Source organism: Acipenser ruthenus, chromosome 1 (assembly GCF_902713425.1).
Source record: "Acipenser ruthenus chromosome 1, fAciRut3.2 maternal haplotype, whole genome shotgun sequence".
NCBI classification, from domain to species: domain Eukaryota; kingdom Metazoa; phylum Chordata; class Actinopteri; order Acipenseriformes; family Acipenseridae; genus Acipenser; species Acipenser ruthenus.
The window spans coordinates 110,001,356-110,026,017 of record NC_081189.1 but is presented as its reverse complement, the minus strand read 5'-3'; the positions used below and the strand labels follow the sequence as shown (position 1 = coordinate 110,026,017).

General features: G+C 41.6%; 12 non-coding genes and 2 pseudogenes across 12 annotated transcripts; 7 read left to right on the top strand and 7 right to left on the bottom strand.

Annotated features, from left to right (window-relative positions):
- Window positions 1-358: 358 nt before the first annotated feature.
- LOC131696899 (U1 spliceosomal RNA) lies at window positions 359-522 on the bottom strand. The gene has a single exon (XR_009306785.1). It is a non-coding gene; the product is annotated as a U1 spliceosomal RNA (small nuclear RNA).
- A 984-nt stretch (window positions 523-1,506) lies between these two features.
- Window positions 1,507-1,625, top strand: LOC131696872 (5S ribosomal RNA). The gene has a single exon (XR_009306762.1). It is a non-coding gene; the product is annotated as a 5S ribosomal RNA (ribosomal RNA).
- Window positions 1,626-4,166: 2,541 nt separating this feature from the next.
- LOC131696915 (U1 spliceosomal RNA) lies at window positions 4,167-4,330 on the bottom strand. The gene has a single exon (XR_009306802.1). It is a non-coding gene; the product is annotated as a U1 spliceosomal RNA (small nuclear RNA).
- A 984-nt stretch (window positions 4,331-5,314) lies between these two features.
- On the top strand, window positions 5,315-5,433 carry LOC131696914 (5S ribosomal RNA). The gene has a single exon (XR_009306801.1). It is a non-coding gene; the product is annotated as a 5S ribosomal RNA (ribosomal RNA).
- Window positions 5,434-7,974: 2,541 nt separating this feature from the next.
- LOC131696898 (U1 spliceosomal RNA) lies at window positions 7,975-8,138 on the bottom strand. The gene has a single exon (XR_009306784.1). It is a non-coding gene; the product is annotated as a U1 spliceosomal RNA (small nuclear RNA).
- A 996-nt stretch (window positions 8,139-9,134) lies between these two features.
- LOC131696884 (5S ribosomal RNA) lies at window positions 9,135-9,243 on the top strand (annotated as a pseudogene).
- A 2,540-nt stretch (window positions 9,244-11,783) lies between these two features.
- LOC131696891 (U1 spliceosomal RNA) lies at window positions 11,784-11,947 on the bottom strand. Its single transcript, XR_009306777.1, has one exon. It is a non-coding gene; the product is annotated as a U1 spliceosomal RNA (small nuclear RNA).
- A 984-nt stretch (window positions 11,948-12,931) lies between these two features.
- Window positions 12,932-13,050, top strand: LOC131696876 (5S ribosomal RNA). Its single transcript, XR_009306767.1, has one exon. It is a non-coding gene; the product is annotated as a 5S ribosomal RNA (ribosomal RNA).
- A 2,540-nt stretch (window positions 13,051-15,590) lies between these two features.
- Window positions 15,591-15,754, bottom strand: LOC131696897 (U1 spliceosomal RNA). The gene has a single exon (XR_009306783.1). It is a non-coding gene; the product is annotated as a U1 spliceosomal RNA (small nuclear RNA).
- A 996-nt stretch (window positions 15,755-16,750) lies between these two features.
- Window positions 16,751-16,859, top strand: LOC131696883 (5S ribosomal RNA; annotated as a pseudogene).
- A 2,540-nt stretch (window positions 16,860-19,399) lies between these two features.
- LOC131696896 (U1 spliceosomal RNA) lies at window positions 19,400-19,563 on the bottom strand. The gene has a single exon (XR_009306782.1). It is a non-coding gene; the product is annotated as a U1 spliceosomal RNA (small nuclear RNA).
- Window positions 19,564-20,547: 984 nt separating this feature from the next.
- On the top strand, window positions 20,548-20,666 carry LOC131696901 (5S ribosomal RNA). The gene has a single exon (XR_009306787.1). It is a non-coding gene; the product is annotated as a 5S ribosomal RNA (ribosomal RNA).
- Window positions 20,667-23,207: 2,541 nt separating this feature from the next.
- LOC131696911 (U1 spliceosomal RNA) lies at window positions 23,208-23,371 on the bottom strand. The gene has a single exon (XR_009306800.1). It is a non-coding gene; the product is annotated as a U1 spliceosomal RNA (small nuclear RNA).
- Window positions 23,372-24,355: 984 nt separating this feature from the next.
- LOC117421599 (5S ribosomal RNA) lies at window positions 24,356-24,474 on the top strand. Its single transcript, XR_009306776.1, has one exon. It is a non-coding gene; the product is annotated as a 5S ribosomal RNA (ribosomal RNA).
- Window positions 24,475-24,662: the final 188 nt, after the last annotated feature.

Here is a 24,662-nt window from a genome sequence, read left to right as displayed (position 1 = left end):
CATCAGCTAAAACACTGCCTAACGCCGACAATCGTAATCGTAAATATTTGACAGAAAATGGTGATGCGTTAGTTGGTAAACTTCTATGGAACGCACTGATGGAAATGTCCAGTGTGATTTTTGACGCATCTCCCGACGGCTGGCACCACCGAGTTCCTTCAGTTTTAGTTGACACAGACGTGTAGGCTTTGATAGAGATCCCCACTCCTTTTGGCGGAAACACACGTAGCAACTTCCCAGTATATGGGAGAACGTAAAAAGAATAAAGACATAGCTAGTCGAAGCATTGTCATTTTGTGAACCATCGAATAACGAGCTGCAGATTGCGTGGTGTTTGTTCTGTCTTTGACCTGAGTTTCAGGGGAGAGCGCGGACGCAGTCCCCCACTACCAGAAATTATGCAGTCGAGATTCCCGCATTTGGGGAATTCGCAGGGGTCAGCACAGCCGGAGTGCAATGGCCGAGCCTCGCCCTGGGTGAACCACCTTCATGATCATGGTATCTCCCCTGCCAGGTAAGTATGAGTTGTCCACCTGCCGTGTCGTCGGCCGTCCACAAGAGACAGGTTTCGTGGACATGGTACCTAAGTCGACAATTAAAAGAAAAACACTGTTTTCCCACTGGAACGTTATATTTATTTTTACAAAGCACTCTCCACTCTGCTGAATTGAATGGTTTTCTTCCGTTTCGAGAAAAAAGTATTTCTAAATTGCAACCCCCACAATGGCGATCGGTTTATAGTTGCATACGCGTTTATCATTGGAGGAGAGGATGTGTCAGACATTCTATAACAGGACGCCGTTCCTGCAGCTACGTGGAGTTGTTCCACGAGAGGAGCCGACCTGTATGAAAGCCTACACGTCTCTGTGAACGAAATTCAAAAATGTAAAATGTAGGACTTAAACAAATGTTTGACTTTGTACACCGTCTACTTCAAATCAGAGGCAGTGTGGTCCAGTGGTTAAAGAAAAGGGCTTGTAATTAGGTAGTCCCTGGTTCAAATCTCACCTCAGCCACTGACTCATTGTGTGACCCTGAGCAAGTCACTTAACCTCCTTGTGCTCCGTCTTTCGGGTGAGACGTAGTTCTAAGTGACTCTGCAGCTGATGCATAGTTCACACAGCCTAGTCTTTGTAAGTCGCCTTGGATAAAAGCATCTGCTAAATAAACAAATAATAGAGGTACCGTCAAAGATTAAAAAAGATTGTGGGGTGTCACAATGTTGGACAAATAGATCTATATGAAAAGAACCTTAAAAATGTCCTTTTTTATGTTGCAAAACCCAAGGGTAGCTTGCTTGCTTCTAGTAACACGTATTTCCATATATGAGCCTTCCTATTGGCCCGGTTGGTTTTGTGCCTTGAGCACATGTGGAGCCTAGAGCTGCTTGAATGTTACCTTTTGTGTCAGACGAGATTAGAGATCTGGCAACCACTCCCCTACATCACCCCGCATCCATGATGTCAACTTATTACTACAAAAGAGAAGAAACCAACCTGTTCTTTCGCTTACGGCCATACCACCTTGAGAACGCCCGATCTCATCTGAACTCAGAAGCGAAGCAAGGTTGGGCCTGCTTAGTACTTGGATGGGAGACCACCTGGGAATACCAGGTGCTGTAAGCTTTTCTTTCTGTGGATCAGCAGGGGGCGCTATTTCCCAGTATATATAGTATTAACCTAGAAGCTGTAAGGGTAAACATCGTTTTCATTTAATTTTTTATTTTGTTTTTGTCCCATCACACACACAAACAAACAAACAAACCAAGGGAGTAGCAATACAATATATTATAGTTTAATATGTCGCACACACCACTGTTATTTCCTCAATTTGTGACGAAATGTGCCCCGTGAAGTAGAAAAAAACAAAACAAAACAAAACAAAAAACGTATGCATAAGGACACCAGACATGCTGGACAGCAATAATAATAATACATGACCTAAGCATTCAGATCTTTGTTTATTTCTCATTATTTTGTATTTCAAATAGTTTGTAGCTTTTCAGGCATCAATACAGTAGGTTTTAACTTTTTTTTTCATTTTCCACGTCGGAAGCAATAGGTACAGTCGACCTACCTACCGTTAGCTCTTTACACTATTACAGATCACTTACAGTTGAATTCCTTTGCTGTGCAATGTGGTCTTGCTCCTATTAGGTGCCTGGGAAGGGGTTAAAAAGCAGGCTGTCTCTGCTCGCCAAGCAGCTTCCTCCAGCCTTGTAGTCGCTCAGACTCTGCTGCTTCAGTGTGCAAGGCAGGGGTAGTGCGTCTTCCGGCTTATATTCTTTGTTTCGACAGTAGCTGTCTTGTTTTCCGTGGTAACGTTTCAGTCCATTCCCCGATTGAGTGTTTTAAAGTTCCTACTAGTTTGGCTGACGTTTTTAAAGTTTCAAAATTTTCCTTTAAACGTTTTTAAAGTTTCAAAATTCTCCTACTTGCCTACAAGGCCCTTCATCACACAGGTCCAGAGTATCTCTCCAACCTGTTGACCCGCTATGTCCCTGCACGCAAGGTGAGGTCCTCTGACTCTGGCTTGCTTCTTATACCCAAGCAAAAGTGCACCACACTCGGAGAGACCTCTTTTAGCTTCATGGCCACGACTCTCTGGAACTCTCTTCAGCTTTAGTGCGTGTAGCTCCCCCAGTCGCTCGCTTCAAATCAACTCTCAAGACCCACTTGTTCTCTTTTGCTTTTAATGCTCTTTAAGTCTGATATCTGTTATTGGCTGTTTGTCTAAATTGCTATTTCAGGGTTTTCACTCCATCTTATTTGTATGATTCTGTATGACACACGCATCCACAATGTTTAGAATTCACATCCTAGCCTTGTATTTCATGTATTAAGCCTGTATTTAAAGTATTTGCATTTGTTTTCCTTACAGTTTGCATTTAATATACTATTTCCTGTATTTCACTTTATTTAATGTATTATGCAATTGTTCCTCACTATGTTGTAAAGCGCTTTGTGATGGTGGTCCACTATGAAAGGTGCTATGTAAAATAAATATTGATTGATTGATTCATACAGTGTAGGTAGTGTTCTTCCGCGTTTGCGGTTTATTCCGAATTTTACCGAAAAATTACAGGATTTTTTTTTTTTTTTAAACTGGACGTCGTTGTTGACTGATACCCGATGTTTGTCTATTAGTCAATATTTTCCCAGTACTATCTTCTAATAGGAAATACACAATATTCTGATGCAAATTCGTTTTTATTTGGACTCTGACATTGTAATAAGCAGCCCTGCATACTAGGATACAGCAGACGTTTAGACGTCAGAGGATCAAAGAAGGTTCAAACGTGGTTCTCTGTCACTTCACAAACACATTATCACCTGGTTATGTACTGATTATTGTGGCAGTTGCTGGGCGTAGTAATTGATCAAAAACTAAATTGAAATACTTGCACGAAAATGTCATATTTTTAGTGGATGAGGAATGGGGAGAAAACATAAATCAGTTTATGAATACTCAAAAGAAAACAAATGTTTCGAAGTATACAAAAAGCAAAAATAGCAGAAGTGGGTCAGATGAAGCAGAGGATGCATAGCGCTGCAAATACTGCTGCATCGAGGTGCATGTTCGCACTGACAATAAAAGAACATACTGAAATATAAGCGACACGTTAAACTAAAACAAGAAAGTGAACTGAGAGACTAGCAATCCATTTATGCAGCTTTTACGCACGCTTTAATAAAAAGAAAGCGCAGAATGAGTGTGTTATGAGTTTGTCAGAGCGCTGTGCTTTGCTGGACAGCCACTGTTTATTGCAGAGGGGTGTGTATTGGTGACTATGTGCGACAGTACTGTCCATCAGCTAAAACACTGCCTAACGCCGACAATCGTAATCGTAAATATTTGACAGAAAATGGTGATGCGTTAGTTGGTAAACTTCTATGGAACGCACTGATGGAAATGTCCAGTGTGATTTTTGACGCATCTCCCGACGGCTGGCACCACCGAGTTCCTTCAGTTTTAGTTGACACAGACGTGTAGGCTTTGATAGAGATCCCCACTCCTTTTGGCAGATACACACGTAGCTACATCCCAGTATATGGGAGAACGTAAAAAGAATAAAGACATAGCTAGTTGAAGCATTGTCATTTTGTGAACCATAGAATAAGGAGCTGCAGATTGCGTGGTGTTTGTTCTGTCTTTGACCTGAGTTTCAGGGGAGAGCGCGGACGCAGCCCCCCACTACCAGAAATTATGCAGTCGAGATTCGCGCATTTGGGGAATTCGCAGGGGTCAGCACAGCCGGAGTGCAATGGCCGAGCCTCACCCTGGGTGAACCACCTTCATGATCATGGTATCTCCCCTGCCAGGTAAGTATGAGTTGTACACCTGCCGAGTCGTCGGCCGTCCACAAGAGACACTTTTCGTGGACATGGTACCTATGTCGACAATTAAAAGAAAAACACTGTTTTCCCACTGGAACGTTATATTTATTTTTACAAAGCACTCTCCACTCTGCTGAATTGAATGGTTTTCTTCCGTTTCGAGAAAAAAGTATTTCTAAATTGCAACCCCCACAATGGCGATCGGTTTATATTTGCATACGCGTTTATCATTGGAGGAGAGGATGTGTCAGACATTCTATAACAGGACGCCGTTCCTGCAGCTACGTGGAGTTGTTCCACGAGAGGAGCCGACCTGTATGAAAGCCTACACGTCTCTGTGAACGAAATTCAAAAATGTAAAATGTAGGACTTAAACAAATGTTTGACTTTGTACACCGTCTACTTCAAATCAGAGGCAGTGTGGTCCAGTGGTTAAAGAAAAGGGCTTGTAATTAGGTAGTCCCTGGTTCAAATCTCACCTCAGCCACTGACTCATTGTGTGACCCTGAGCAAGTCACTTAACCTCCTTGTGCTCCGTCTTTCGGGTGAGACGTAGTTCTAAGTGACTCTGCAGCTGATGCATAGTTCACACAGCCTAGTCTTTGTAAGTCGCCTTGGATAAAAGCATCTGCTAAATAAACAAATAATAGAGGTACCGTCAAAGATTAAAAAAGATTGTGGGGTGTCACAATGTTGGACAAATAGATCTATATGAAAAGAACCTTAAAAATGTCCTTTTTTATGTTGCAAAACCCAAGGGTAGCTTGCTTGCTTCTAGTAACACGTATTTCCATATATGAGCCTTCCTATTGGCCCGGTTGGTTTTGTGCCTTGAGCACATGTGGAGCCTAGAGCTGCTTGAATGTTACCTTTTGTGTCAGACGAGATTAGAGATCTGGCAACCACTCCCCTACATCACCCCGCATCCATGATGTCAACTTATTACTACAAAAGAGAAGAAACCAACCTGTTCTTTCGCTTACGGCCATACCACCTTGAGAACGCCCGATCTCATCTGAACTCAGAAGCGAAGCAAGGTTGGGCCTGCTTAGTACTTGGATGGGAGACCACCTGGGAATACCAGGTGCTGTAAGCTTTTCTTTCTGTGGATCAGCAGGGGGCGCTATTTCCCAGTATATATAGTATTAACCTAGAAGCTGTAAGGGTAAACATCGTTTTCATTTAATTTTTTATTTTGTTTTTGTCCCATCACACACACAAACAAACAAACAAACCAAGGGAGTAGCAATACAATATATTATAGTTTAATATGTCGCACACACCACTGTTATTTCCTCAATTTGTGACGAAATGTGCCCCGTGAAGTAGAAAAAAACAAAACAAAACAAAACAAAAAACGTATGCATAAGGACACCAGACATGCTGGACAGCAATAATAATAATACATGACCTAAGCATTCAGATCTTTGTTTATTTCTCATTATTTTGTATTTCAAATAGTTTGTAGCTTTTCAGGCATCAATACAGTAGGTTTTAACTTTTTTTTTCATTTTCCACGTCGGAAGCAATAGGTACAGTCGACCTACCTACCGTTAGCTCTTTACACTATTACAGATCACTTACAGTTGAATTCCTTTGCTGTGCAATGTGGTCTTGCTCCTATTAGGTGCCTGGGAAGGGGTTAAAAAGCAGGCTGTCTCTGCTCGCCAAGCAGCTTCCTCCAGCCTTGTAGTCGCTCAGACTCTGCTGCTTCAGTGTGCAAGGCAGGGGTAGTGCGTCTTCCGGCTTATATTCTTTGTTTCGACAGTAGCTGTCTTGTTTTCCGTGGTAACGTTTCAGTCCATTCCCCGATTGAGTGTTTTAAAGTTCCTACTAGTTTGGCTGACGTTTTTAAAGTTTCAAAATTTTCCTTTAAACGTTTTTAAAGTTTCAAAATTCTCCTACTTGCCTACAAGGCCCTTCATCACACAGGTCCAGAGTATCTCTCCAACCTGTTGACCCGCTATGTCCCTGCACGCAAGGTGAGGTCCTCTGACTCTGGCTTGCTTCTTATACCCAAGCAAAAGTGCACCACACTCGGAGAGACCTCTTTTAGCTTCATGGCCACGACTCTCTGGAACTCTCTTCAGCTTTAGTGCGTGTAGCTCCCCCAGTCGCTCGCTTCAAATCAACTCTCAAGACCCACTTGTTCTCTTTTGCTTTTAATGCTCTTTAAGTCTGATATCTGTTATTGGCTGTTTGTCTAAATTGCTATTTCAGGGTTTTCACTCCATCTTATTCGTATGATTCTGTATGACACACGCATCCACAATGTTTAGAATTCACATCCTAGCCTTGTATTTCATGTATTAAGCCTGTATTTAAAGTATTTGCATTTGTTTTCCTTACAGTTTGCATTTAATATACTATTTCCTGTATTTCACTTTATTTAATGTATTATGCAATTGTTCCTCACTATGTTGTAAAGCGCTTTGTGATGGTGGTCCACTATGAAAGGTGCTATGTAAAATAAATATTGATTGATTGATTCATACAGTGTAGGTAGTGTTCTTCCGCGTTTGCGGTTTATTCCGAATTTTACCGAAAAATTACAGGATTTTTTTTTTTTTTTAAACTGGACGTCGTTGTTGACTGATACCCGATGTTTGTCTATTAGTCAATATTTTCCCAGTACTATCTTCTAATAGGAAATACACAATATTCTGATGCAAATTCGTTTTTATTTGGACTCTGACATTGTAATAAGCAGCCCTGCATACTAGGATACAGCAGACGTTTAGACGTCAGAGGATCAAAGAAGGTTCAAACGTGGTTCTCTGTCACTTCACAAACACATTATCACCTGGTTATGTACTGATTATTGTGGCAGTTGCTGGGCGTAGTAATTGATCAAAAACTAAATTGAAATACTTGCACGAAAATGTCATATTTTTAGTGGATGAGGAATGGGGAGAAAACATAAATCAGTTTATGAATACTCAAAAGAAAACAAATGTTTCGAAGTATACAAAAAGCAAAAATAGCAGAAGTGGGTCAGATGAAGCAGAGGATGCATAGCGCTGCAAATACTGCTGCATCGAGGTGCATGTTCGCACTGACAATAAAAGAACATACTGAAATATAAGCGACACGTTAAACTAAAACAAGAAAGTGAACTGAGAGACTAGCAATCCATTTATGCAGCTTTTACGCACGCTTTAATAAAAAGAAAGCGCAGAATGAGTGTGTTACGAGTTTGTCAGAGCGCTGTGCTTTGCTGGACAGCCACTGTTTATTGCAGAGGGGTGTGTATTGGTGACTTTGTGCGACAGTACTGTCCATCAGCTAAAACACTGCCTAACGCCGACAATCGTAATCGTAAATATTTGACAGAAAATGGTGATGCGTTAGTTGGTAAACTTCTATGGAACGCACTGATGGAAATGTCCAGTGTGATTTTTGACGCATCTCCCGACGGCTGGCACCACCGAGTTCCTTCAGTTTTAGTTGACACAGACGTGTAGGCTTTGATAGAGATCCCCACTCCTTTTGGCGGAAACACACGTAGCTACATCCCAGTATATGGTAGAACGTAAAAAGAATAAAGACATAGCTAGTTGAAGCATTGTCATTTTGTGAACCATAGAATAAGGAGCTGCAGATTGCGTGGTGTTTGTTCTGTCTTTGACCTGAGTTTCAGGGGAGAGCGCGGACGCAGTCCCCCACTACCAGAAATTATGCAGTCGAGATTCCCGCATTTGGGGAATTCGCAGGGGTCAGCACAGCCGGAGTGCAATGGCCGAGCCTCGCCCTGGGTGAACCACCTTCATGATCATGGTATCTCCCCTGCCAGGTAAGTATGAGTTGTCCACCTGCCGAGTCGTCGGCCGTCCACAAGAGACAGGTTTCGTGGACATGGTACCTATGTCGACAATTAAAAGAAAAACACTGTTTTCCCACTGGAACGTTATATTTATTTTTACAAAGCACTCTCCACTCTGCTGAATTGAATGGTTTTCTTCCGTTTCGAGAAAAAAGTATTTCTAAATTGCAACCCCCACAATGCCGATCGGTTTATATTTGCATACGCGTTTATCATTGGAGGAGAGGATGTGTCAGACATTCTATAACAGGACGCCGTTCCTGCAGCTACGTGGAGTTGTTCCACGAGAGGAGCCGACCTGTATGAAAGCCTACACGTCTCTGTGAACGAAATTCAAAAATGTAAAATGTAGGACTTAAACAAATGTTTGACCAAATGTTTGACTTTGTACACCGTCTACTTCAAATCAGAGGCAGTGTGGTCCAGTGGTTAAAGAAAAGGGCTTGTAATTAGGTAGTCCCTGGTTCAAATCTCACCTCAGCCACTGACTCATTGTGTGACCCTGAGCAAGTCACTTAACCTCCTTGTGCTCCGTCTTTCGGGTGAGATGTAGTTCTAAGTGACTCTGCAGCTGATGCATAGTTCACACAGCCTAGTCTTTGTAAGTCGCCTTGGATAAAAGCATCTGCTAAATAAACAAATAATAGAGGTGCCGTCAAAGATTAAAAAAGATTGTGGGGTGTCACAATGTTGGACAAATAGATCTATATGAAAAGAACCTTAAAAATGTCTTTTTTTATGTTGCAAAACCCAAGGGTAGCTCGCTTGCTTCTAGTAACACGTATTTCCATATATGAGCCTTCCTATTGGCCCGGTTGGTTTTGTGCCTTGAGCACATGTGGAGCCTAGAGCTGCTTGAATGTTACCTTTTGTGTCAGACGAGATTAGAGATCTGGCAACCACTCCCCTACATCACCCCGCATCCATGATGTCAACTTATTACTACAAAAGAGAAGAAACCAACCTGTTCTTTCGCTTACGGCCATACCACCTTGAGAACGCCTGATCTCAGAAACTAAGCAAAGTTGGGCCTGCTTAGTACTTGGATGGGAGACCACCTGGGAATACCAGGTGCTGTAAGCTTTTCTTTCTGTGGATCAGCAGGGGGCGCTATTTCCCAGTATATATAGTATTAACCTAGAAGCTGTAAGGGTAAACATCGTTTTCATTTAATTTTTTATTTTGTTTTTGTCCCATCACACACACAAACAAACAAACAAACCAAGGGAGTAGCAATACAATATATTATAGTTTAATATGTCGCACACACCACTGTTATTTCCTCAATTTGTGACAAAATGTGCCCCGTGAAGTAGAAAAAAACAAAAGAAAACAAAACAAAAAACGTATGCATAAGGACACCAGACATGCTGGACAGCAATAATAATAATACATGACCTAAGCATTCAGATCTTTGTTTATTTCTCATTATTTTGTATTTCAAATAGTTTGTAGCTTTTCAGGCATCAATACAGTAGGTTTTAACTTATTTTTTTCATTTTCCACGTCGGAAGCAATAGGTACAGTCCACCTACCTACCGTTAGCTCTTTACACTATTACAGATCACTTACAGTTGAATTCCTTTGCTGTGCAATGTGGTCTTGCTCCTATTAGGTGCCCGGGAAGGGGTTAAAAAGCAGGCTGTCTCTGCTCGCCAAGCAGCTTCCTCCAGCCTTGTAGTCGCTCAGACTCTGCTGCTTCAGTGTGCAAGGCAGGGGTAGTGCGTCTTCCGGCTTATATTCTTTGTTTCGACAGTAGCTGTCTTGTTTTCCGTGGTAACGTTTCAGTCCATTCCCCGATTGAGTGTTTTAAAGTTCCTACTAGTTTGGCTGACGTTTTTAAAGTTTCAAAATTTTCCTTTAAACGTTTTTAAAGTTTCAAAATTCTCCTACTTGCCTACAAGGCCCTTCATCACACAGGTCCAGAGTATCTCTCCAACCTGTTGACCCGCTATGTCCCTGCACGCAAGGTGAGGTCCTCTGACTCTGGCTTGCTTCTTATACCCAAGCAAAAGTGCACCACACTCGGAGAGCGCTCTTTTAGCTTCATGGCCACGACTCTCTGGAACTCTCTTCAGCTTTAGTGTGTGTAACTCCCCCAGTCGCTCGCTTCAAATCAACTCTCAAGACCCACTTGTTCTCTTTTGCTTTTAATGCTCTTTAAGCCTGATATCTGTTATTGGCTGTTTGTCTAAATTGCTATTTCAGGGTTTTCACTCCATCTTATTCGTATGATTCTGTATGACACACGCATCCACAATGTTTAGAATTCACATCCTAGCCTTGTATTTCATGTATTAAGCCTGTATTTAAAGTATTTGCATTTGTTTTCCTTACAGTTTGCATTTAATGTACTATTTCCTGTATTTCACTTTATTTAATGTATTATGCAATTGTTCCTCACTATGTTGTAAAGCGCTTTGTGATGGTGGTCCACTATGAAAGGTGCTATGTAAAATAAATATTGATTGATTGATTGATTGATTGATTCATACAGTGTAGGTAGTGTTCCGCGTTTGCGGTTTATTCCGAATTTTACCGAAAAATTACAGGATTATTATTTTTTTTTAAACTGGACGTCGTTGTTGACTGATACCCGATGTTTGTCTATTAGTCAATATTTTCCCAGTACTATCTTCTAGGAAATACACAATATTTTGATGCAAATGCGTTTTTATTTGGACTCTGACATTGTAATAAGCAGCCCTGCATACTAGGATACAGCAGACGTTTAGACGTCAGAGGATCAAAGAAGGTTCAAACGTGGTTCTCTGTCACTTTCACAAACACATTATCACCTGGTTATGTACTGATTATTGTGGCAGTTGCTGGGCGTAGTAATTGATCAAAAACTAAATTGAAATACTTGCACGAAAATGTCATATTTTTAGTGGATGAGGAATGGGGAGAAAACATAAATCAGTTTATGAATACTCAAAAGAAAACAAATGTTTCGAAGTATACAAAAAGCAAAAATAGCAGAAGTGGGTCAGATGAGGCAGAGGATGCATAGCGCTGCAAATACTGCTGCATCGAGGTACATGTTCGCACTGACAATAAAAGAACATACTGAAATATAAGCGACACGTTAAACTAAAACAAGAAAGTGAACTGAGAGACTAGCAATCCATTTATGCAGCTTTTACGCACGCTTTAATAAAAAGAAAGCGCAGAATGAGTGTGTTATGAGTTTGTCAGAGCGCTGTGCTTTGCGCTGTTTATTGCAGAGGGGTGTGTATTGGTGACTTTGTGCGACAGTACTGTCCATCAGCTAAAACACTGCCTAACGCCGACAATCGTAATCGTAAATATTTGACAGAAAATGGTGATGCGTTAGTTGGTAAACTTCTATGGAACGCACTGATGGAAATGTCCAGTGTGATTTTTGACGCATCTCCCGACGGCTGGCACCACCGAGTTCCTTCAGTTTTAGTTGACACAGACGTGTAGGCTTTGATAGAGATCCCCACTCCTTTTGGCGGAAACACACGTAGCAACTTCCCAGTATATGGGAGAACGTAAAAAGAATAAAGACATAGCTAGTCGAAGCATTGTCATTTTGTGAACCATCGAATAACGAGCTGCAGATTGCGTGGTGTTTGTTCTGTCTTTGACCTGAGTTTCAGGGGAGAGCGCGGACGCAGTCCCCCACTACCAGAAATTATGCAGTCGAGATTCCCGCATTTGGGGAATTCGCAGGGGTCAGCACAGCCGGAGTGCAATGGCCGAGCCTCACCCTGGGTGAACCACCTTCATGATCATGGTATCTCCCCTGCCAGGTAAGTATGAGTTGTACACCTGCCGTGTCGTCGGCCGTCCACAAGAGACAGGTTTCGTGGACATGGTACATATGTCGACAATTAAAAGAAAAACACTGTTTTCCCACTGGAACGTTATATTTATTTTTACAAAGCACTCTCCACTCTGCTGAATTGAATGGTTTTCTTCCGTTTCGAGAAAAAAGTATTTCTAAATTACAACCCCCACAATGGCGATCGGTTTATATTTGCATACGCGTTTATCATTGGAGGAGAGGATGTGTCAGACATTCTATAACAGGACGCCGTTCCTGCAGCTACGTGGAGTTGTTCCGCGAGAGGAGCCGACCTGTATGAAAGCCTACACGTCTCTGTGAACGAAATTCAAAAATGTAAAATGTAGGACTTAAACAAATGTTTGACTTTGAACACTGTCTACTTCAAATCAGAGGCAGTGTGGTCCAGTGGTTAAAGAAAAGGGCTTGTAATTAGGTAGTCCCTGGTTCAAATCTCACCTCAGCCACTGACTCATTGTGTGACCCTGAGCAAGTCACTTAACCTCCTTGTGCTCCGTCTTTCGGGTGAGATGTAGTTCTAAGTGACTCTGCAGCTGATGCATAGTTCACACAGCCTAGTCTTTGTAAGTCGCCTTGGATAAAAGCATCTGCTAAATAAACAAATAATAGAGGTGCCGTCAAAGATTAAAAAAGATTGTGGGGTGTCACAATGTTGGACAAATAGATCTATATGAAAAGAACCTTAAAAATGTCTTTTTTTATGTTGCAAAACCCAAGGGTAGCTCGCTTGCTTCTAGTAACACGTATTTCCATATATGAGCCTTCCTATTGGCCCGGTTGGTTTTGTGCCTTGAGCACATGTGGAGCCTAGAGCTGCTTGAATGTTACCTTTTGTGTCAGACGAGATTAGAGATCTGGCAACCACTCCCCTACATCACCCCGCATCCATGATGTCAACTTATTACTACAAAAGAGAAGAAACCAACCTGTTCTTTGGCTTACGGCCATACCACCTTGAGAACGCCCGATCTCGTCTGATCTCAGAAGCTAAGCAAGGTTGGGCCTGCTTAGTACTTGGATGGGAGACCACCTGGGAATACCAGGTGCTGTAAGCTTTTCTTTCTGTGGATCAGCAGGGGGCGCTATTTCCCAGTATATATAGTATTAACCTAGAAGCTGTAAGGGTAAACATCGTTTTCATTTAATTTTTTATTTTGTTTTTGTCCCATCACACACACAAACAAACAAACAAACCAAGGGAGTAGCAATACAATATATTATAGTTTAATATGTCGCACACACCACTGTTATTTCCTCAATTTGTGACAAAATGTGCCCCGTGAAGTAGAAAAAAACAAAAGAAAACAAAACAAAAAACATATGCATAAGGACACCAGACATGCTGGACAGCAATAATAATAATACATGACCTAAGCATTCAGATCTTTGTTTATTTCTCATTATTTTGTATTTCAAATAGTTTGTAGCTTTTCAGGCATCAATACAGTAGGTTTTAACTTTTTTTTTCATTTTCCACGTCGGAAGCAATAGGTACAGTCGACCTACCTACCGTTAGCTCTTTACACTATTACAGATCACTTACAGTTGAATTCCTTTGCTGTGCAATGTGGTCTTGCTCCTATTAGGTGCCCGGGAAGGGGTTAAAAAGCAGGCTGTCTCTGCTCGCCAAGCAGCTTCCTCCAGCCTTGTAGTCGCTCAGACTCTGCTGCTTCAGTGTGCAAGGCAGGGGTAGTGCGTCTTCCGGCTTATATTCTTTGTTTCGACAGTAGCTGTCTTGTTTTCCGTGGTAACGTTTCAGTCCATTCCCCGATTGAGTGTTTTAAAGTTCCTACTAGTTTGGCTGACGTTTTTAAAGTTTCAAAATTTTCCTTTAAACGTTTTTAAAGTTTCAAAATTCTCCTACTTGCCTACAAGGCCCTTCATCACACAGGTCCAGAGTATCTCTCCAACCTGTTGACCCGCTATGTCCCTGCACGCAAGGTGAGGTCCTCTGACTCTGGCTTGCTTCTTATACCCAAGCAAAAGTGCACCACACTCGGAGAGACCTCTTTTAGCTTCATGGCCACGACTCTCTGGAACTCTCTTCAGCTTTAGTGCGTGTAGCTCCCCCAGTCGCTCGCTTCAAATCAACTCTCAAGACCCACTTGTTCTCTTTTGCTTTTAATGCTCTTTAAGTCTGATATCTGTTATTGGCTGTTTGTCTAAATTGCTATTTCAGGGTTTTCACTCCATCTTATTCGTATGATTCTGTATGACACACGCATCCACAATGTTTAGAATTCACATCCTAGCCTTGTATTTCATGTATTAGCCTGTATTTAAAGTATTTGCATTTGTTTTCCTTACAGTTTGCATTTAATGTACTATTTCCTGTATTTCACTTTATTTAATGTATTATGCAATTGTTCCTCACTATGTTGTAAAGCGCTTTGTGATGGTGGTCCACTATGAAAGGTGCTATGTAAAATAAATATTGATTGATTGATTCATACAGTGTAGGTAGTGTTCTTCCGCGTTTGCGGTTTATTCCGAATTTTACCGAAAAATTACAGGATTTTTTTTTTTTTTTAAACTGGACGTCGTTGTTGACTGATACCCGATGTTTGTCTATTAGTCAATATTTTCCCAGTACTATCTTCTAATAGGAAATACACAATATTCTGATGCAAATTCGTTTTTATTTGGACTCTGACATTGTAATAAGCAGCCCTGCATACTAGGATACAGCAGACGTTTAGACGTCAGAGGATCAAAGAAGGTTCAAACGTGGTTCTCTGTCACTTCACAAACACATTATCACCTGGTTATGTACTGATTATTGTGGCAGTTGCTGGGCGTAGTAATTGATCAAAAACTAAATTGAAATACTTGCACGAAAATGTCATATTTTTAGTGGATGAGGAATGGGGAGAAAACATAAATCAGTTTATGAATACTCAAAAGAAAACAAATGTTTCGAAGTATACAAAAAGCAAAAATAGCAGAAGTGGGTCAGATGAAGCAGAGGATGCATAGCGCTGCAAATACTGCTGCATCGAGGTGCATGTTCGCACTGACAATAAAAGAACATACTGAAATATAAGCGACACGTTAAACTAAAACAAGAAAGTGAACTGAGAGACTAGCAATCCATTTATGCAGCTTTTACGCACGCTTTAATAAAAAGAAAGCGCAGAATGAGTGTGTTATGAGTTTGTCAGAGCGCTGTGCTTTGCTGGACAGCCACTGTTTATTGCAGAGGGGTGTGTATTGGTGACTTTGTGCGACAGTACTGTCCATCAGCTAAAACACTGCCTAACGCCGACAATCGTAATCGTAAATATTTGACAGAAAATGGTGATGCGTTAGTTGGTAAACTTCTATGGAACGCACTGATGGAAATGTCCAGTGTGATTTTTGACGCATCTCCCGACGGCTGGCACCACCGAGTTCCTTCAGTTTTAGTTGACACAGACGTGTAGGCTTTGATAGAGATCCCCACTCCTTTTGGCGGAAACACACGTAGCTACATCCCAGTATATGGTAGAACGTAAAAAGAATAAAGACATAGCTAGTTGAAGCATTGTCATTTTGTGAACCATAGAATAAGGAGCTGCAGATTGCGTGGTGTTTGTTCTGTCTTTGACCTGAGTTTCAGGGGAGAGCGCGGACGCAGTCCCCCACTACCAGAAATTATGCAGTCGAGATTCCCGCATTTGGGGAATTCGCAGGGGTCAGCACAGCCGGAGTGCAATGGCCGAGCCTCGCCCTGGGTGAACCACCTTCATGATCATGGTATCTCCCCTGCCAGGTAAGTATGAGTTGTCCACCTGCCGAGTCGTCGGCCGTCCACAAGAGACAGGTTTCGTGGACATGGTACCTATGTCGACAATTAAAAGAAAAACACTGTTTTCCCACTGGAACGTTATATTTATTTTTACAAAGCACTCTCCACTCTGCTGAATTGAATGGTTTTCTTCCGTTTCGAGAAAAAAGTATTTCTAAATTGCAACCCCCACAATGCCGATCGGTTTATATTTGCATACGCGTTTATCATTGGAGGAGAGGATGTGTCAGACATTCTATAACAGGACGCCGTTCCTGCAGCTACGTGGAGTTGTTCCACGAGAGGAGCCGACCTGTATGAAAGCCTACACGTCTCTGTGAACGAAATTCAAAAATGTAAAATGTAGGACTTAAACAAATGTTTGACCAAATGTTTGACTTTGTACACCGTCTACTTCAAATCAGAGGCAGTGTGGTCCAGTGGTTAAAGAAAAGGGCTTGTAATTAGGTAGTCCCTGGTTCAAATCTCACCTCAGCCACTGACTCATTGTGTGACCCTGAGCAAGTCACTTAACCTCCTTGTGCTCCGTCTTTCGGGTGAGATGTAGTTCTAAGTGACTCTGCAGCTGATGCATAGTTCACACAGCCTAGTCTTTGTAAGTCGCCTTGGATAAAAGCATCTGCTAAATAAACAAATAATAGAGGTGCCGTCAAAGATTAAAAAAGATTGTGGGGTGTCACAATGTTGGACAAATAGATCTATATGAAAAGAACCTTAAAAATGTCTTTTTTTATGTTGCAAAACCCAAGGGTAGCTCGCTTGCTTCTAGTAACACGTATTTCCATATATGAGCCTTCCTATTGGCCCGGTTGGTTTTGTGCCTTGAGCACATGTGGAGCCTAGAGCTGCTTGAATGTTACCTTTTGTGTCAGACGAGATTAGAGATCTGGCAACCACTCCCCTACATCACCCCGCATCCATGATGTCAACTTATTACTACAAAAGAGAAGAAACCAACCTGTTCTTTCGCTTACGGCCATACCACCTTGAGAACGCCTGATCTCAGAAACTAAGCAAAGTTGGGCCTGCTTAGTACTTGGATGGGAGACCACCTGGGAATACCAGGTGCTGTAAGCTTTTCTTTCTGTGGATCAGCAGGGGGCGCTATTTCCCAGTATATATAGTATTAACCTAGAAGCTGTAAGGGTAAACATCGTTTTCATTTAATTTTTTATTTTGTTTTTGTCCCATCACACACACAAACAAACAAACAAACCAAGGGAGTAGCAATACAATATATTATAGTTTAATATGTCGCACACACCACTGTTATTTCCTCAATTTGTGACAAAATGTGCCCCGTGAAGTAGAAAAAAACAAACGAAAACAAAACAAAAAACGTATGCATAAGGACACCAGACATGCTGGACAGCAATAATAATAATACATGACCTAAGCATTCAGATCTTTGTTTATTTCTCATTATTTTGTATTTCAAATAGTTTGTAGCTTTTCAGGCATCAATACAGTAGGTTTTAACTTATTTTTTTCATTTTCCACGTCGGAAGCAATAGGTACAGTCCACCTACCTACCGTTAGCTCTTTACACTATTACAGATCACTTACAGTTGAATTCCTTTGCTGTGCAATGTGGTCTTGCTCCTATTAGGTGCCCGGGAAGGGGTTAAAAAGCAGGCTGTCTCTGCTCGCCAAGCAGCTTCCTCCAGCCTTGTAGTCGCTCAGACTCTGCTGCTTCAGTGTGCAAGGCAGGGGTAGTGCGTCTTCCGGCTTATATTCTTTGTTTCGACAGTAGCTGTCTTGTTTTCCGTGGTAACGTTTCAGTCCATTCCCCGATTGAGTGTTTTAAAGTTCCTACTAGTTTGGCTGACGTTTTTAAAGTTTCAAAATTTTCCTTTAAACGTTTTTAAAGTTTCAAAATTCTCCTACTTGCCTACAAGGCCCTTCATCACACAGGTCCAGAGTATCTCTCCAACCTGTTGACCCGCTATGTCCCTGCACGCAAGGTGAGGTCCTCTGACTCTGGCTTGCTTCTTATACCCAAGCAAAAGTGCACCACACTCGGAGAGCGCTCTTTTAGCTTCATGGCCACGACTCTCTGGAACTCTCTTCAGCTTTAGTGTGTGTAACTCCCCCAGTCGCTCGCTTCAAATCAACTCTCAAGACCCACTTGTTCTCTTTTGCTTTTAATGCTCTTTAAGCCTGATATCTGTTATTGGCTGTTTGTCTAAATTGCTATTTCAGGGTTTTCACTCCATCTTATTCGTATGATTCTGTATGACACACGCATCCACAATGTTTAGAATTCACATCCTAGCCTTGTATTTCATGTATTAAGCCTGTATTTAAAGTATTTGCATTTGTTTTCCTTACAGTTTGCATTTAATGTACTATTTCCTGTATTTCACTTTATTTAATGTATTATGCAATTGTTCCTCACTATGTTGTAAAGCGCTTTGTGATGGTGGTCCACTATGAAAGGTGCTATGTAAAATAAATATTGATTGATTGATTGATTGATTGATTCATACAGTGTAGGTAGTGTTCCGCGTTTGCGGTTTATTCCGAATTTTACCGAAAAATTACAGGATTATTATTTTTTTTTAAACTGGACGTCGTTGTTGACTGATACCCGATGTTTGTCTATTAGTCAATATTTTCCCAGTACTATCTTCTAGGAAATACACAATATTTTGATGCAAATGCGTTTTTATTTGGACTCTGACATTGTAATAAGCAGCCCTGCATACTAGGATACAGCAGACGTTTAGACGTCAGAGGATCAAAGAAGGTTCAAACGTGGTTCTCTGTCACTTTCACAAACACATTATCACCTGGTTATGTACTGATTATTGTGGCAGTTGCTGGGCGTAGTAATTGATCAAAAACTAAATTGAAATACTTGCACGAAAATGTCATATTTTTAGTGGATGAGGAATGGGGAGAAAACATAAATCAGTTTATGAATACTCAAAAGAAAACAAATGTTTCGAAGTATACAAAAAGCAAAAATAGCAGAAGTGGGTCAGATGAGGCAGAGGATGCATAGCGCTGCAAATACTGCTGCATCGAGGTACATGTTCGCACTGACAATAAAAGAACATACTGAAATATAAGCGACACGTTAAACTAAAACAAGAAAGTGAACTGAGAGACTAGCAATCCATTTATGCAGCTTTTACGCACGCTTTAATAAAAAGAAAGCGCAGAATGAGTGTGTTATGAGTTTGTCAGAGCGCTGTGCTTTGCGCTGTTTATTGCAGAGGGGTGTGTATTGGTGACTTTGTGCGACAGTACTGTCCATCAGCTAAAACACTGCCTAACGCCGACAATCGTAATCGTAAATATTTGACAGAAAATGGTGATGCGTTAGTTGGTAAACTTCTATGGAACGCACTGATGGAAATGTCCAGTGTGATTTTTGACGCATCTCCCGACGGCTGGCACCACCGAGTTCCTTCAGTTTTAGTTGACACAGACGTGTAGGCTTTGATAGAGATCCCCACTCCTTTTGGCGGAAACACACGTAGCAACTTCCCAGTATATGGGAGAACGTAAAAAGAATAAAGACATAGCTAGTCGAAGCATTGTCATTTTGTGAACCATCGAATAACGAGCTGCAGATTGCGTGGTGTTTGTTCTGTCTTTGACCTGAGTTTCAGGGGAGAGCGCGGACGCAGTCCCCCACTACCAGAAATTATGCAGTCGAGATTCCCGCATTTGGGGAATTCGCAGGGGTCAGCACAGCCGGAGTGCAATGGCCGAGCCTCGCCCTGGGTGAACCACCTTCATGATCATGGTATCTCCCCTGCCAGGTAAGTATGAGTTGTCCACCTGCCGTGTCGTCGGCCGTCCACAAGAGACAGGTTTCGTGGACATGGTACCTAAGTCGACAATTAAAAGAAAAACACTGTTTTCCCACTGGAACGTTATATTTATTTTTACAAAGCACTCTCCACTCTGCTGAATTGAATGGTTTTCTTCCGTTTCGAGAAAAAAGTATTTCTAAATTGCAACCCCCACAATGGCGATCGGTTTATAGTTGCATACGCGTTTATCATTGGAGGAGAGGATGTGTCAGACATTCTATAACAGGACGCCGTTCCTGCAGCTACGTGGAGTTGTTCCACGAGAGGAGCCGACCTGTATGAAAGCCTACACGTCTCTGTGAACGAAATTCAAAAATGTAAAATGTAGGACTTAAACAAATGTTTGACTTTGTACACCGTCTACTTCAAATCAGAGGCAGTGTGGTCCAGTGGTTAAAGAAAAGGGCTTGTAATTAGGTAGTCCCTGGTTCAAATCTCACCTCAGCCACTGACTCATTGTGTGACCCTGAGCAAGTCACTTAACCTCCTTGTGCTCCGTCTTTCGGGTGAGACGTAGTTCTAAGTGACTCTGCAGCTGATGCATAGTTCACACAGCCTAGTCTTTGTAAGTCGCCTTGGATAAAAGCATCTGCTAAATAAACAAATAATAGAGGTACCGTCAAAGATTAAAAAAGATTGTGGGGTGTCACAATGTTGGACAAATAGATCTATATGAAAAGAACCTTAAAAATGTCCTTTTTTATGTTGCAAAACCCAAGGGTAGCTTGCTTGCTTCTAGTAACACGTATTTCCATATATGAGCCTTCCTATTGGCCCGGTTGGTTTTGTGCCTTGAGCACATGTGGAGCCTAGAGCTGCTTGAATGTTACCTTTTGTGTCAGACGAGATTAGAGATCTGGCAACCACTCCCCTACATCACCCCGCATCCATGATGTCAACTTATTACTACAAAAGAGAAGAAACCAACCTGTTCTTTCGCTTACGGCCATACCACCTTGAGAACGCCCGATCTCATCTGAACTCAGAAGCGAAGCAAGGTTGGGCCTGCTTAGTACTTGGATGGGAGACCACCTGGGAATACCAGGTGCTGTAAGCTTTTCTTTCTGTGGATCAGCAGGGGGCGCTATTTCCCAGTATATATAGTATTAACCTAGAAGCTGTAAGGGTAAACATCGTTTTCATTTAATTTTTTATTTTGTTTTTGTCCCATCACACACACAAACAAACAAACAAACCAAGGGAGTAGCAATACAATATATTATAGTTTAATATGTCGCACACACCACTGTTATTTCCTCAATTTGTGACGAAATGTGCCCCGTGAAGTAGAAAAAAACAAAACAAAACAAAACAAAAAACGTATGCATAAGGACACCAGACATGCTGGACAGCAATAATAATAATACATGACCTAAGCATTCAGATCTTTGTTTATTTCTCATTATTTTGTATTTCAAATAGTTTGTAGCTTTTCAGGCATCAATACAGTAGGTTTTAACTTTTTTTTTCATTTTCCACGTCGGAAGCAATAGGTACAGTCGACCTACCTACCGTTAGCTCTTTACACTATTACAGATCACTTACAGTTGAATTCCTTTGCTGTGCAATGTGGTCTTGCTCCTATTAGGTGCCTGGGAAGGGGTTAAAAAGCAGGCTGTCTCTGCTCGCCAAGCAGCTTCCTCCAGCCTTGTAGTCGCTCAGACTCTGCTGCTTCAGTGTGCAAGGCAGGGGTAGTGCGTCTTCCGGCTTATATTCTTTGTTTCGACAGTAGCTGTCTTGTTTTCCGTGGTAACGTTTCAGTCCATTCCCCGATTGAGTGTTTTAAAGTTCCTACTAGTTTGGCTGACGTTTTTAAAGTTTCAAAATTTTCCTTTAAACGTTTTTAAAGTTTCAAAATTCTCCTACTTGCCTACAAGGCCCTTCATCACACAGGTCCAGAGTATCTCTCCAACCTGTTGACCCGCTATGTCCCTGCACGCAAGGTGAGGTCCTCTGACTCTGGCTTGCTTCTTATACCCAAGCAAAAGTGCACCACACTCGGAGAGACCTCTTTTAGCTTCATGGCCACGACTCTCTGGAACTCTCTTCAGCTTTAGTGCGTGTAGCTCCCCCAGTCGCTCGCTTCAAATCAACTCTCAAGACCCACTTGTTCTCTTTTGCTTTTAATGCTCTTTAAGTCTGATATCTGTTATTGGCTGTTTGTCTAAATTGCTATTTCAGGGTTTTCACTCCATCTTATTTGTATGATTCTGTATGACACACGCATCCACAATGTTTAGAATTCACATCCTAGCCTTGTATTTCATGTATTAAGCCTGTATTTAAAGTATTTGCATTTGTTTTCCTTACAGTTTGCATTTAATATACTATTTCCTGTATTTCACTTTATTTAATGTATTATGCAATTGTTCCTCACTATGTTGTAAAGCGCTTTGTGATGGTGGTCCACTATGAAAGGTGCTATGTAAAATAAATATTGATTGATTGATTCATACAGTGTAGGTAGTGTTCTTCCGCGTTTGCGGTTTATTCCGAATTTTACCGAAAAATTACAGGATTTTTTTTTTTTTTTAAACTGGACGTCGTTGTTGACTGATACCCGATGTTTGTCTATTAGTCAATATTTTCCCAGTACTATCTTCTAATAGGAAATACACAATATTCTGATGCAAATTCGTTTTTATTTGGACTCTGACATTGTAATAAGCAGCCCTGCATACTAGGATACAGCAGACGTTTAGACGTCAGAGGATCAAAGAAGGTTCAAACGTGGTTCTCTGTCACTTCACAAACACATTATCACCTGGTTATGTACTGATTATTGTGGCAGTTGCTGGGCGTAGTAATTGATCAAAAACTAAATTGAAATACTTGCACGAAAATGTCATATTTTTAGTGGATGAGGAATGGGGAGAAAACATAAATCAGTTTATGAATACTCAAAAGAAAACAAATGTTTCGAAGTATACAAAAAGCAAAAATAGCAGAAGTGGGTCAGATGAAGCAGAGGATGCATAGCGCTGCAAATACTGCTGCATCGAGGTGCATGTTCGCACTGACAATAAAAGAACATACTGAAATATAAGCGACACGTTAAACTAAAACAAGAAAGTGAACTGAGAGACTAGCAATCCATTTATGCAGCTTTTACGCACGCTTTAATAAAAAGAAAGCGCAGAATGAGTGTGTTATGAGTTTGTCAGAGCGCTGTGCTTTGCTGGACAGCCACTGTTTATTGCAGAGGGGTGTGTATTGGTGACTATGTGCGACAGTACTGTCCATCAGCTAAAACACTGCCTAACGCCGACAATCGTAATCGTAAATATTTGACAGAAAATGGTGATGCGTTAGTTGGTAAACTTCTATGGAACGCACTGATGGAAATGTCCAGTGTGATTTTTGACGCATCTCCCGACGGCTGGCACCACCGAGTTCCTTCAGTTTTAGTTGACACAGACGTGTAGGCTTTGATAGAGATCCCCACTCCTTTTGGCAGATACACACGTAGCTACATCCCAGTATATGGGAGAACGTAAAAAGAATAAAGACATAGCTAGTTGAAGCATTGTCATTTTGTGAACCATAGAATAAGGAGCTGCAGATTGCGTGGTGTTTGTTCTGTCTTTGACCTGAGTTTCAGGGGAGAGCGCGGACGCAGCCCCCCACTACCAGAAATTATGCAGTCGAGATTCGCGCATTTGGGGAATTCGCAGGGGTCAGCACAGCCGGAGTGCAATGGCCGAGCCTCACCCTGGGTGAACCACCTTCATGATCATGGTATCTCCCCTGCCAGGTAAGTATGAGTTGTACACCTGCCGAGTCGTCGGCCGTCCACAAGAGACACTTTTCGTGGACATGGTACCTATGTCGACAATTAAAAGAAAAACACTGTTTTCCCACTGGAACGTTATATTTATTTTTACAAAGCACTCTCCACTCTGCTGAATTGAATGGTTTTCTTCCGTTTCGAGAAAAAAGTATTTCTAAATTGCAACCCCCACAATGGCGATCGGTTTATATTTGCATACGCGTTTATCATTGGAGGAGAGGATGTGTCAGACATTCTATAACAGGACGCCGTTCCTGCAGCTACGTGGAGTTGTTCCACGAGAGGAGCCGACCTGTATGAAAGCCTACACGTCTCTGTGAACGAAATTCAAAAATGTAAAATGTAGGACTTAAACAAATGTTTGACTTTGTACACCGTCTACTTCAAATCAGAGGCAGTGTGGTCCAGTGGTTAAAGAAAAGGGCTTGTAATTAGGTAGTCCCTGGTTCAAATCTCACCTCAGCCACTGACTCATTGTGTGACCCTGAGCAAGTCACTTAACCTCCTTGTGCTCCGTCTTTCGGGTGAGACGTAGTTCTAAGTGACTCTGCAGCTGATGCATAGTTCACACAGCCTAGTCTTTGTAAGTCGCCTTGGATAAAAGCATCTGCTAAATAAACAAATAATAGAGGTACCGTCAAAGATTAAAAAAGATTGTGGGGTGTCACAATGTTGGACAAATAGATCTATATGAAAAGAACCTTAAAAATGTCCTTTTTTATGTTGCAAAACCCAAGGGTAGCTTGCTTGCTTCTAGTAACACGTATTTCCATATATGAGCCTTCCTATTGGCCCGGTTGGTTTTGTGCCTTGAGCACATGTGGAGCCTAGAGCTGCTTGAATGTTACCTTTTGTGTCAGACGAGATTAGAGATCTGGCAACCACTCCCCTACATCACCCCGCATCCATGATGTCAACTTATTACTACAAAAGAGAAGAAACCAACCTGTTCTTTCGCTTACGGCCATACCACCTTGAGAACGCCCGATCTCATCTGAACTCAGAAGCGAAGCAAGGTTGGGCCTGCTTAGTACTTGGATGGGAGACCACCTGGGAATACCAGGTGCTGTAAGCTTTTCTTTCTGTGGATCAGCAGGGGGCGCTATTTCCCAGTATATATAGTATTAACCTAGAAGCTGTAAGGGTAAACATCGTTTTCATTTAATTTTTTATTTTGTTTTTGTCCCATCACACACACAAACAAACAAACAAACCAAGGGAGTAGCAATACAATATATTATAGTTTAATATGTCGCACACACC